The sequence below is a fragment of the Ursus maritimus genome, unplaced genomic scaffold, assembly GCF_017311325.1.
Source record: "Ursus maritimus isolate PB19 unplaced genomic scaffold, ASM1731132v1 scaffold_13, whole genome shotgun sequence".
In the NCBI taxonomy this organism is placed as follows: Eukaryota; Metazoa; Chordata; class Mammalia; order Carnivora; family Ursidae; genus Ursus; species Ursus maritimus.
In genome coordinates, this window is record NW_024423675.1 from 2221666 (window position 1) to 2235426 (window position 13761).

The following is a 13761-nucleotide window of genomic DNA, read 5'->3' on the forward strand; positions in this document are numbered from 1 at the left end:
GAAAAAGTCAGTCTCAATTTTTCACCAGACTGTCCTTGAATACTAAATGGTCACTTATGGAACAATGACAATCATGAAAGAGGCCCAGGGCTCCAGATCTCCTCTAAGTAAGACCTCCTTCTTGTTAAATGTTAGTTCATGGCTTCCTCTGTGGCCAAAACAGCAATGCTGACCCCACTCCCTTTCCCAATCACAGGCAGGACTCCTGCTGGAGAGGCTATTAGCCACACTTCACATAAGATTAGGGACCTCCTCTCCACTCTCTTGCAGCAGTTTTTCTGGATGTGTCTACCACCTTGAAGGCTAAAGGAAACCTAAGAGAGCAACCCCACTCCCTTAGGGTTTATTGAAATTATTAACAAATTACCATAGGTGAGAAGTCACTTCATAGCAAAAAGAAGTGACCAGTTCCCCAAAATCACCATTCAGAATATTTGAGGGAAGAACTGTTTTGAGAGTGGCTGGGAAGGTGGGCAGGGATGCCTTGCCTCCATAGCCCACTTCTTGGCTTTGAAAGTTGCATACTTGGGGCTGTATCTGGGCCCACTGAGATGAAAGAGATTGCCCCCAGGCAGGGAGTCATGGAAACTCCAGGCTGGGCAGGTGGAGGGCTTGCCCCAGGACATGCAGGCTTCAACTCTCACACCCAGCTCCCTGGCCTCTTCAAGTAGGACATTCCCACTCGAGGGAATGTCACGTTGTCAAAACAACCACAGTAATCCTGACCCACATTAATGTCAGCCCTAAGAGTGGCCCAGAGAGGTCCAGGGTCAAGTCTTGCTGCCCAGTATTTAAAATTGTAGGTTAAGCATCTGACTTCAGCTCAGGTCATGATCTCAGGGTCCTGGGATCGAGCCCTGCATCAGGCTCCCTGCTCAGCAGGGAGTCTGCTTGTCTCTCTGCCCCTCCCCCCCAATACTCTCTTTCTCTCTCAAATAAATTAATAAATAAAATCTTTCAAAAAATAATAAAATAAAATTGTATAATCACCATGATCACTGTTAAAGTCTGTGAAACATATACATAGATAAAAGATTAGAAACATAGCCCATGTTTACATTAGAGCAATTCTTATTTTCTCCAACAAATAAAACATTTCTAGTTGCCTACTTTTGAGCCTACACAACCATTTGTAACTTCTACAATCAGAAAATATCTCTTTTAATTGTGAAAATAATCGTAAGTCCTTGCTCTGGCTGTGATTAGGGTAATAACCTCTCTAAGCCTTGGTTTTCTCACCTAGGAAATGAGAGGGCATGTGTATGACTTGCTTGCCAAGGTCCCATTCAGCACCAATGTTCTGGAAATTTGTGAGAAATTTAATTATAAACAATACTAATTTAGCCACAAGAGAGTATTGTTCTTACAAACCTGTTAGAAGTCCCAATTATTTGTATCTAACTTGACAGAAAAAAAAAATCAAATTTGGCTTGACACAGGGAAAATCATTATATATACTAATTCTATTTTCTCTTTTGGAGAACTTAATGATCCATTAATTTATCAGATTTTGTTAAGGGCTTATTATGTTCCAGGAACTCTGCCAACCATTGTTACAATCTTCACAGCAGTGTGTACTTCTATGAAATTAGTGTTTTAGCTAAGGTAATGCTAGCTGCTATAACAGATAAACCCCCAGCTATCAATGGTTTACTATAAAAGACATTGTTTCTCACTCACTTAAAGCCCAAAATGGGCATCCCTAATTGGTGTGGAGGTGTGCTCTTCCAAGTAATGATTCAGAGGCTAAGGTTCCCCCACCTTGTGTCTCTGCTACCTTCAAGACACTTACTGGCTCACAGTCCTCTACCACCTTAATCTGGCAGAGGGAAGGAGAGCATGGAGTTTTTTCTAACAACTAAGATTGTGTTCCTCATAACTCCTGTTTATATTCCATGGGCTTTCCTCAGTCACATAACCAGGAATCACTATAGGGGAGGCTGGGGAAAACAATCTCGATGTGTGCCCATGAGGAAGAAGAATAAGTCTGGTGATTAGCTGTCAGTCTTTAGCATTATCCCCGTTTTTTAAATGAAAAAATGAGGCTCAGCAAGTAAGTGGCAGCTGCCGAATTTGAGCCCAAGACCCCGGCTGCAACACAAATGCCACATTCCCATAAGCAGCAAATAAACTAGAATTGTTAATGCTGTGATACTGGTACGGGATGAGGAAATAACAAACTCTTTGGGGAGGGAGGTTAACCTTGACGTTTGGAAGTTGTGGGGGACAGAGGATCACAGAAGTTATGTAAACTGCTCAAGACCAGACAACTAGTCAATGGCTAAATGGAGACTCCAAGTCCAAAGCCTTATGCTTTTACCATGCTATCAGATTTCCTGAAATTCCATCTTGAAGGATGAATGTGTGTTTGCTGGCTGACAAGAGGACACAAACACTGATGGGAGAAGGAACAGCATGTCTGTAAGTCTGCAGGCAGGATGAAGCCTCCAGAGAAAGAGCAAGTCACTTCATGTGGTCAGTTATCTGTTACTAAAGCAATCAAACTATCTATAGCCAGCCCCAAAGTAGATTACGTCTGAGGAATATTATTTCCTAGATAGTCCAATTGTTATATTGCCTGTCATTTTTATTTTTGCATAAAATTGAACTTTATAGTTCTATGGTAATAAAATCCTTTCATTTATACCATGTTCCTACTCACTAAGCTTTCAATAAGATATACTCTTTTACGTTACAGCTATATACTTTGATTAAAGCAGTTACAGATTCATCTAATTCCACATTCGAATAACCTCCCCGATCAATTTTTATTTTCCATACTTTCCCTTTTGATCCATTATCCCATTTCTCCAGAATGGCTCTAAGATAATTTGCAATCCCTGGCATTTTGCTCTGTGTATAGGTGCTGACCTATATGTTTAATAGTTTTAATAGTTGTGCAAATCAGCCTGGCTTGCTTTGTGTTATTCTTCACTATTTGCAGCCTGATTAAAGTCATGAATCTCTGAAATATAACTATGTTTTCAAGATTGCCAACTAAATTATGTAAATAACTAGCCCTGTAATTAGCTCTCTTCTTTGATGAGCTTCCTTTTAGGTTCAAAGTGTGTATTCCATATATATCAGGTTTGAGGTGTGCTTATCTCCCAGACAGGCATGCCTATGCAAGAGGTGAGGCTCCCCAGTGAAGTGCCATGTCAGCATCCTGCCCACCAGCCCTCCTCTCCTTGCTCTACTCACACATTTGCCAGTCCTCAAGTCTGGAAGATTCTTTCAAGGAATACAAACAGTCGAACCCTTAGTTCTCCTAACCACTTTTCAGGCTTCTAAGGTTGAGTACTTTTTCCATATTCTGTTTCCATATTCTATCTGTTTCTTTTTCCATATTCTATCTCTGTGAGGGATAACTTTCTAGATCCTTCTAAAGGAATTCATATTTCTCGACTTCACTTGCAGATCAGAAAACAACTAAGCAATTTCCCGTTAATAATTAGGGGCTCTTCTTTCTAGCAGGATAAGAGCTAAGGCTTCCAGGCTGAACTTTGAAGGACCCAGTCACTGGTACTGTCCTTGGCAGCATTCTTGTGGGATGAACACATTTAATCCAGGCTTAAATTCTGGCTCTGCCATCTATGAGCTGCATGACGGTTAATTTCTCTGAGCATCAGATTCCTCATTGGGAAAATGGAGTTATAATATTCACTTCACAGAGTTTTCATGAGAGCTAAGAGAGGTTAATGTATGTCAATTCCCTGGCAGTGTTCCTCAGAGAAGTGATCATGCAACGATCGCACACTGAATTCTGGACCAGAACCCCACTCCACCACTTTTCAATCACTTTGAGCAATTTACTCAATTCCTTTGGGTCTCAGGTGCTTCATCTCTAAAATGGACTTTGTAATAGCACCTATTCATTGGGTTATTTTGAGAATGAAACTGAGCATCAGAACTGAGCTGGGAACCCAGTGGACACCATGTTCTTAGCTATTACCATTCTGGCCCAGAACTGACAGATGCTAAATGCTTGGGAAAGTTAGTTTCCTTTCCTTCTCATGAGCTTCTTACAGAGGCCCCAGTGTTAGGAGGGAGCTAACTGCCACCTCACCAAAGTTTAAGGGTGGTGGGCTGGAAGTAACTATAAGACCAGGCGTAGCTCTTTGTTCAGGCTCTCCACAAATAATACCAGATTTCTGAGAACTAACACTTCCTGCTCACTTTTTCCTGTCATAACTGAGTGTTGCAGCTGGGGCCGTTTGCGGATTTTCATCTTGACCTTTCCACCTCTGCCCATCACCCTAGTGCTCTAAACCCAAAGAACCTCAGTCACTGATGTGGCATTCTAGAAATCTAACTGAATGCAAACCTAGCTGGTCCATCTCCTCACTCATATCTTCCATTGCTTTTTGTTTGTTTGTTTGTTTGATCCCTAGAAAGCATGCTTTGAGGCCCAGGACAAAGCAACCAACAAGCCATACTGACTCCATGGCACTGTCCACTAGGTACTGGCCTGAGTGCATGAAGGGAAGGTATCTGGCCTAGCAAAGTTCTTCTGCCGAAGTGAGCTGTGACTGGCTCCACAGCCAAGAGGAGAGAAGCCTTAGGGCAATGGCTGGACAGTTGGACCAGAAAGGAAAGCAGGGAATGCCTTCTGGAAGAAGAGATTCTTGAGCTAGACTTTAAAACAAGATTTAAAACACCTAAGGGGCAATAGAAATTATTGGGTCAGATGAAGAAACCCTATACACACTGGCTGTTAGGTTTGCAAGCCAAACACTCCACATGTAAGAATGGAACTCTGCAAATCCATAAAGACAGAAAGTGGATTAATGGGGAATGGGGTGCGATTGCTTATGGATATGGAGTTTTGGGGGAGGGTAATGAAAATATTCCAAAATTAAATAATGGTAGTACTTGCACAATTCTGTGACTATACTAAAAGTCATTGAATTGTTCACTTTAAAAGGATAAATTTTATGGTATGTAAATTATATCTCAATAAAGCTGTTATTTTAAAAATAGAAGAAGAATGAAGTCATAATAAGATCCTATCATGGAAAGGTCTCTCTGTTCTGCCAGTCCTCCTCAGACCTTGGGAACTGCCAGGAAGCAGACACACTCATGATACAGTGCCACAAACCATGAGGATAAGCACAAATATTAACTGATGATAACATTTTTTCCATTTAACTCAGTAGTTCACAACCATGACTGATTTTGTCCCAAGGGACATTTGGCAATATCTGGAGACATGTTTGGTTGTCACGACTTGGCGGGTGCTACTGGCAGCTAGTAGGTAGAGGCCAGAGATGCTGTTAAATATCCTACAATATACTAGACAGCCTCCCACAACAAAGAATTATCTAGCCTAAAAGATCAATAGTGTCAAACTGAGAAATCAGATCTAGCCAAAATTCTACAGGTTCCTCTTAACCATCTGTCCTTTAATGCAAGGTTTTTAAGACATTAGAAATGAAAAACAATTCGAAGTTCTCTTCAAAGAATTCTTCCCTATGTATAATTGTAGCAATAATATCCAGTTTCAATTTTCCAGATTCAAAAGGAAAATAGGCTTTTCCCGTAATTTCTGGTTTATTCTTCTTTTGAAAGCCAAACTGTAAGATCTTTACAGGAATACGGTATTTTTGCTAAATTAAAAAGTTAGAATGTTCAATTCAATTATTTTCTAAAGTTTCCTAGGTATTCCTCTGGGAGCAAAAACATTTTTACTTAACTGAACAAAAAAAATGTTGCTTTTTCCTTTAAAACGAAATTTGGAAGAAAACTATCTTATTGGAAAAACAGAAGTATGTGTTCATTGTTAAGGGGATGTCAGAACCTGGAGGCAGTTTGGTGGAGGGAAGGGAACCAGAGCTTTGAGTTACTCTGAGTTTAATTCTTAGCTCTGCCTTGTCATCTATATGGTCTTGGGCAGGTCATTGCTCTCTCTGAACCTCATTTTCCTCTCCTAAAAAAACAGACTTAATGCCCATCATTCCAGGTTATTGTGAGAGTCAAATGAAATCATGCATGTGTGACACCACACCTATAGTCAGTGATGTCCCCCATGTTCTTGAGTAGCCTTGGCCTTGGGCCAGTCTAGACCACCCACCTCACCCTTTACATACTACTGCCACCACCCACCCACATGCATTAGTAAATACAGGACCCCTTTGCTTCTTAGCAGGCAGGCACTCATAGTAATTACTAGAAATGGCATTAAGGAAATGGGTTTACCACAAAGGGTGGCTCTGCTCATTGCCAAGCCTAGGACAGCAGTGGTTGGTGATGGTTTCTGTCACCTCCAAGGCCTGGCACCTTGACTGCAACAGCCATCCCCTTCTCTATGGTCAGGCAGGTGTCCCCTGGTACCTGTGCCCCATCTGCTCTCAACTCATGTGCATTGTGTCTCTTGAGTCCTTACTTCAGACCGGAGGTCAGCTGGGGAGTGCCTTCAGCAAAGGTGGCACTAACCCTTGTTGAGCACCTACCAAGTTCTAGCACATCATCATCTCATTTAACTCTTAGCAGTAAGGAATCAGGGTCATGATCTTGACCTTTAACCATTGCTTGATCGGGGCGCCTGGGTGGCTCAGTCGTTAAGCATCTGCCTTTGGCTCAGTGCCTGATCCCGGAGTTCTGGGATCGAGCCCCACGTCGGGCTCTTCAGCCAGGAGCCTGCTTCTTCCTCTCCCTCTCCCCCTGCTTGTGTTCCCTCTCTCGCTGGCTGTCTCTCTCTGTCAAATAAATAAATAAATAATCTTAAAAACAAAACAAAACAAAACAAAACCATTGCTTGATCATGTGCCAGGCAGTGCTAACACTTCACATGTATTGACTCATTTTAATTTCACAATAAGCATGAAGAAGGTACTACTATTATCCCTATTTTACAGGTGAGAAAACGGAGGTACAAATGGGTAAAAACTTTGCTCAATGACAACAGGAGAGGTGAGTCAGGACTTGCATCTTGTACACAAGGGGTTTCACATGACGTCAGGAAAAATCTGCTTCCTTTGCCCTCTTACCCTAAACTGGTTCCCTCTCTGTTTAACAATGACCTACCTCCAAGGTGGGAACCCTAATTAACCTACTTTAGCTTAGGTTAGCATATTTGGAACACCATCCACAGGGGTAGTGTTTTAGGGCCAAGTCCACCTACCTCTTGGAATGCTGAGAATCAAGTTCATGTTCTTAAACTCAGATACCAAATCTGACTCAAGTCAAAAGCATACATTTAAAAACTGGATAATACTAAAGTCTCAGTCTTCAAAGTACGTTTAATTTTAAATGAGGCAGTCATACTAGTTTCCCATTCCCGTTGGGATAGGAAAACTTTTATGGAGTCCTTGATGCGCCAGCTCACCTCTAGGACGGAAGGATCCACAGTGCCTTCCTCAGCATTTCACTGCAGCTTTTGAATGCCCTGATCTGTACCCCATGATCCCAGGTGAGGTCTGAACCTAGGTCTATATTCAAGTGGACCCAGAGGCTCTGTTCTACCTCGAGTCATAAGCTGTCAATTTGTGGGAAGTCCTAAATTCAATATGGCCCTTCCATACCTCCCAGGCTAAGAAAAGACCACACCTTCTAGAACAGCTCTGGGCTATACGTAATATCTATGCTCAATACAGCCCAGACTTTGAACTCAAAAATGACATCTGTGGAAATGGAATATAGCTAATGGAATGTATCAAACAGACCAGTATTTCATCACACATCACAAGAGTAGAAAGAAGCACAAGCACATGATATATCACTGATGAATCATCCATCAGAGATCCACCCCAAATGACATTTTCCCTCTGCTTAGAGTGCCTATTTCCAATTTTCTCCCATCTTCATCTCACTAGTCCTTTAAGAGATGCAGTTCAAATGCTCCCACCTCTGGAAAAACTTTCCCATATGCCTACTGAATTAATTGCTCCCTCTTTTGGATTCCTGTAGGACAGTGTACTTCACTAACCACTCCAGCTCCTGCTGTACCTTGAAATGACCTGTTTAGGTCTGTCTCCTCCACCAAACTGAGCTGTAGGCAGATGCCATATTTACTTGTTTCTGCAGTCCCAGGGCCTACCAGTATCTGGAGTGGTTAATGAAGACCTTTGTGAGATGAGGGTAAATAAGAAAAGAGAGTGGGAAGGAAGGTATAAAGAGAACAACAAGAGAAGTTGAAGTTTTCCACAAAGACCAAATAGCAAGATAGAAATTGTATTAGTGTCCCAGGGCTGCCACAAAAAATTACCACAATTCGGTAGCCTAAAACAACAGAAATTTATTCTCTCCCAAATCTAGAGGCCAGAAGTCTAAAATCAAGGTGATGGCAAGGCCACGCTCTCTCCATAGGCTCTAGAGGAGAATCCCTCCCTGCCTCTTCCAGGTTCTGGTGGCTCCTGGCATTCCCTGGGTTGTGGCTATATCACTGCAATCTCTGCCTCCATTTCCACATAGTCTTCTTCCCTGTTTGTGTCAAATATCCCTCTCCTTTCTCCTACAAGGATACCAGTCATTGGATGTAGGGCTCACCCTAGATTCAGAATGATCCCATCTCAAGATCCTTAACTTAATTCAGTATAGAGACTCTTTTTCCAAGTGAGGTCACATTCATAGGTACCAGGGGTTAGGATTTGTATATATCTTTGCGGGGGGGGGACACAACTCAACTCACCACCACACAGAAATAAATTCCAGATCTCAACACCCCCCACTTCTACAGTGACCCAGTGGTTCCCAGACTGAGGCAATCTATTCCAGGGCTTCCCAATCTGTTCACCTCTCAGCATCATAGAATTGATGATGTTTCAGCACCACCCTGGAGCAAGGATGCAGCCTTTCATGGTCTGAGGTCCTCTCAGAGAGGATCGGGATGCTCCAGGCCCGCCTCATGGCCCTGAGCTGAGGGGTCATTATCTCAGCATTCCTGTGATCCATTTCTAACAGCTGCAGTCCACCACCAACACTCCATAAACATAGAAGAGTCACAAAACGTGGGTTACCACCTCCAATCTCACAATACCTAAAGCTGGCAGAAGGCTCACAAGCAACACTTCCCCAGGGAGCCCTTTTCTTCTTTGGTGTCCACTTCACCAGAATTTCTTGCTCTCCTGTTGTAGCCTATGAATGGGAGAGATGAGGCAGGCCAGTCTCCTTCTTCGACTGTAAAATACCAGAAGGCATCAGGAGCCTCACCCTTTTTCCCTGTGACCTTTCTCCTCCCAAATACCATGTATCTTACCTCTACGGTTGTAATCCAGTTTCAAGTTTACACTCCAACTTCTTTCATTATGCCAACTGGGTTTCCAATTATGTGTAGGGCATGCCATAAATGACAAAGATGATTGGTATTTTTTATCCTTTCACTCCTGTGTACGTATGGGGTAGGGCATTTCTTCAGCAGCCATGTGAATTTTTTGTGTGAGTTCTTGAGAAGAGGGTACAATTTTCCTCTATGTGGAACAATTCTACCCAGCCCCAATATGGGATTCAGGAAAAGGCAGTTCCTAGATAGAATTCACTTCACATCTCTATTTGTATTCTGATGGTGATTGGAGTGTAATCTGTTCTTCCTGAAACACCCTAATCAACTAACTTGGCCAAGTTCTTTCCTAAACAAATCCTGTGCAGCTTCCAGTTCTTTTTCTGCAAGAAATACCAAATTAGCGGCTTTGTGGTTTGCTGGTAAGCCCTGAGACCTTTATTTCCTTATTAGGCACTTCCTAGCCTACAGGGAACACTGCCTAGAATATCTAAAACTGTCTATTGTTGAAGTTCATTTCATTTCATTTCTGTGCCTGCTTCCGTTGGTGATCTCAAACATGGGCTGTATATCAAAATGTTACCAGAGGGGGAAAAATACATGAATAAGATGATTATGATGGCAAAAGAATCCAATTCATTTAAAATACCCACATTTCTTTTCAGATTTAATCATTCGTTCTTTCTTCTGTGCAAGGATAATAGTCAGTGTTGGCTGATCTTAAAGATAACCAGTTAAATTTCCTAGGAATATATTATGAAGCATGCTGCAAAATATATGTGGCTCAGCTTTCCATATTCAAATAGGAAGGTAATTTTATAAAATCAATTTTTGCAGAGGATATTCAAACTTTCATTTACAGAGCTGAGGAGGTAATTTTGGTGGGCAGAGTCAGTCTGCCCTTGCTGGACTCACAACTCAGCGAGGACCCTGACAACCCTGGGAATTTGACAGGGCTCATTTGCAGCTTCAAAGACAGGAACCATTTAAATTCACAGCCTTCGTAGCAGTTGGATGTAAGGAATTGTGGTGATGTTGACATTTTGCCCCTTAATTCAGCTGTGAGTCAGAGCATAAACTATCACAGTGCCAAAATTTTTAAGGGATGACTTTAATGTGTTGGCTGGATTAAGATGGGCCATATATATGCTTGTCCTATGCCCTACAATTCCTCTGCGGTAACTATCTAATTTATCATCCAAAAGGGGACACTTCTGAGAGGAAAGGTGGCTATACTTGTAATAATTTACAAGAATGGAAAAAATGGGGGCACCTGGGTGGCTCAGTCAATAAAGTGTCTGCCTTCGGCTCAGGTCATGATCCCAGTCCTGGGGTTGAGCTCCGCATCAGGCTCCCTAATCAGCGGGAAGCCTGCTCTCCCTCCCCCTCTTCCCCTCTGGTATTCTCTCTCACTCTCTCTCTCTCAAAAGAAAAAAAAAAAGAATGAAAAAAATGGCATAAACCAGTACTATCTTATGAAAACTGGGAAATATCATCAATCCCCATCTCATCCCCACCTCTTCCCTGGATATTCCCCCCTCATTCCCCAAAGTAACCTTGTGGATAGCAGTGCTTGTGGGGGTTGGGGTGGATGTTGGTGGCAGCCATCTCTATAGCACTTCCCCTCAATCTCTTATTCAGAGTCTACCATTGTCGATATGTAAGACCACTTGGAGATGGCTGAAGAGTGCCCTCAGCAAGAATGCATGTGGTTCCCAAGGTATGTGGGGGACTTCCCCATCCTCAGTCTATTCCTCAGTTGCCAACACCTGCTTCATTATACGAAGACCCACCTCACTGCCACCATCTCCTTTAACCCATTTATATCACAGAACCTAGAAGTACCCAAACTTCCACTAGGCAAACGATGCTTAGCAAGTCTTCTGGTTAACCAACATTGGCCTTGATGACAGAAATAGATTTAGAATCATAGGGTTGGGAGAACCCTGGAGAACAAGGCTGCTCTATCCACTGACCTTAAAGGAAATGGTTTCAGTCACATAAGCATACATCTTATTGTTAGAATCTGTCTAGAGATGGAGTTTCCAAAGTCTATTTTGACAAGTCTATTTGCAATATCTGCACACATGAGCAACCAGAAACTCCTTATGTTTTAATAGCTCTGCAGTTTAGGATTTATTTCCTCTGGCTTGACAATATGGGTGCCCCCCATAAGACAATCCCTTCTCTGCTCTTTTCTTTCTAGCCTTTAATCATCCTCCTTGTTCCAAGTGGTTTCATAATGGTTTTGGTTACTCACACTACTCAAGAGATGAAGAAGAGTCTTCTATCTGATATTTCTAAACCCTAGAAATCTGAACTGATAATAACAACATAATCACTCATGGGACACCCACGTGTTATTCCAGCTCACTTGGCCACAAACACCACTTTGCCAATTATTTTTAAATACGGATTTCAAATCTAGAGAGTTCAAACTATTGAGTCCTGGGTTTTTTCCCACTTGGTCTTCGGCTTCTAACGCCTTCTCTGGTGTATCAAGGAAATTTGTGTTCATTATTATGTGTCTCTGCCTTAACTAAACCGATTAAGAGGAAAAACAGTTACAGATGGAAAAAAAATCTATAAAAACCTTGCCTTGGGAGGACACACAATGCCTTGCACTTACTGAGTACTCGATACATTTGTAGAATTTAATTAATTCAAGCCCATAATGTCTTTTTAAAAAATATTTGGACATGTTTATAATGTTTCCAGTGAAGAATCTTCTGTCACTTACCCTGAAAAAGAGCTGGGGATATTTCATCATTGGGAAGGTTTTGCATATGGGTCACTCTTATGAGATATGCTGGATAGAATTCCTGGCTGGGGGCCCTCATGGACCTGAATTACATCCCGATGGTGCCCAATTCTGGGACCTTAAAAAAAACACTTCACCTCTCTGGGCATGGTGTCCTCATTCATAAACATAAAGTGCAAGCTAGAATCATACTCTAATCTCCTGGATTGCAAATGCCATGATTCTACTCTTCTAATTAGATAAATAATGCATTTCCTTAAATTCTTTCTTAAAAAAATATTGTTCATAGAAAACATTTAAAACATACAGAAAATTACAAACAACATAACAACTATTTACTCTCCACCACTATTTAACACATCTTAAAATTGTGCTGTATTTCCTTAAAATTTTCTTTGAGAAGAAGAAAGAAAACAAGACAAATGTATTTGAAGGCTATCTGAAGACCTCCCTGATCCCTTTCCACTCCATCTCCCAAGAGCTTAACACTATTTTAAGACTAGTGTGCTTTTTGTTTCCATCTTTATTTTTATACTTTCATAATATATGCAGGTATTCATAAACTATAATTAGTATGCTTTATGTGTTTTTCAATTTTCTATAAATGATGTCGCAGCTTTTATTCTTAAATCCCTCTTTTTTCTCATCTCAATTCTGAGAGGTTTCAGATCTACACTATCACTAAATCACCCTGGTACATTTCTGTTGAGAGTTTACCTCACACATCACATCCCTCGTCTTATTAATTATTCTTGTTTCTCTTGGGAGTTCATTTTGATTTCTATTCAACTTCTTTTAACCGTTTGCTCTTCCTTGTCACGATCTAAAAGTGTACGTTTCTTGAAAGGGGAAAGAAAAATCTCATTCAAAATTCCAGAACTAAAATATTAAATGAGAGTAACAATTATAGAAAATTATACAATTTTTGTAGTGCCGTTTCTCTAAAGAATCCTTGACAAACACTAGTGCACTTGTTCTATGAAGAAACAATTTCTACACAGTATGGAATAAAGAACAACGGTTTCATTTCATTTATAAACAGTGTCCTTTGGGAAGGCTCACAGAAAGGGTTGCTAAACACTTGGGTGGACTGGTAAATTTCTCATACTTATTCATCAACGTCGTCTCTCTTACAAGGTAAGCACCAGGGAAACTTCCGTCTTGCAGAGTGTTGTAGAAAATACCAGCACGTAATAAAAGTTCTGTAATAAATTGATGGCAGTCACTCCTCTGGATCTAAGGCACTGAGGGAAAAGGACTGAGACAAATCGAGACAAACATTAACCTTTCTTTGTACTAGAATCACATACCCTATAATTACCAGACCAAAAGAAAATTAGTGTCAGCATTATTAAATCCCTGTCAGCTAAAAATGGGTGAGGGTGAAAATGACCACTTACTTACTGTAGAGCATCTCACATTAATAGCAGAGTACAAAGCAATATTCCAACATCCAGTGGAAAATACAACTTTCTGCATTTGATAAATATTGCTGCTCTGGGGTGCTGAGAGTCCAAGTTGTTTGATAAAATTATGTAAGTCAATGAATGGTCAAGCTAGGATTTGAACTCTGATGGAGAGAATAATATTAACCATTCAAAGAAGATCTTGCTGTTAGGCAACAAAAACTATTTCTAAGGCAAATGAACTACCATGCATCTGAAATAATTAACAAATTAATTTCCCATCTGGGGAACATCTTCCAAATTGGCAGATATCCACCTGGGAAAATGGCCCTTTTCTAAGGTCCTAAGAGACTACAGACATATGAGAAAACTCAGATTAG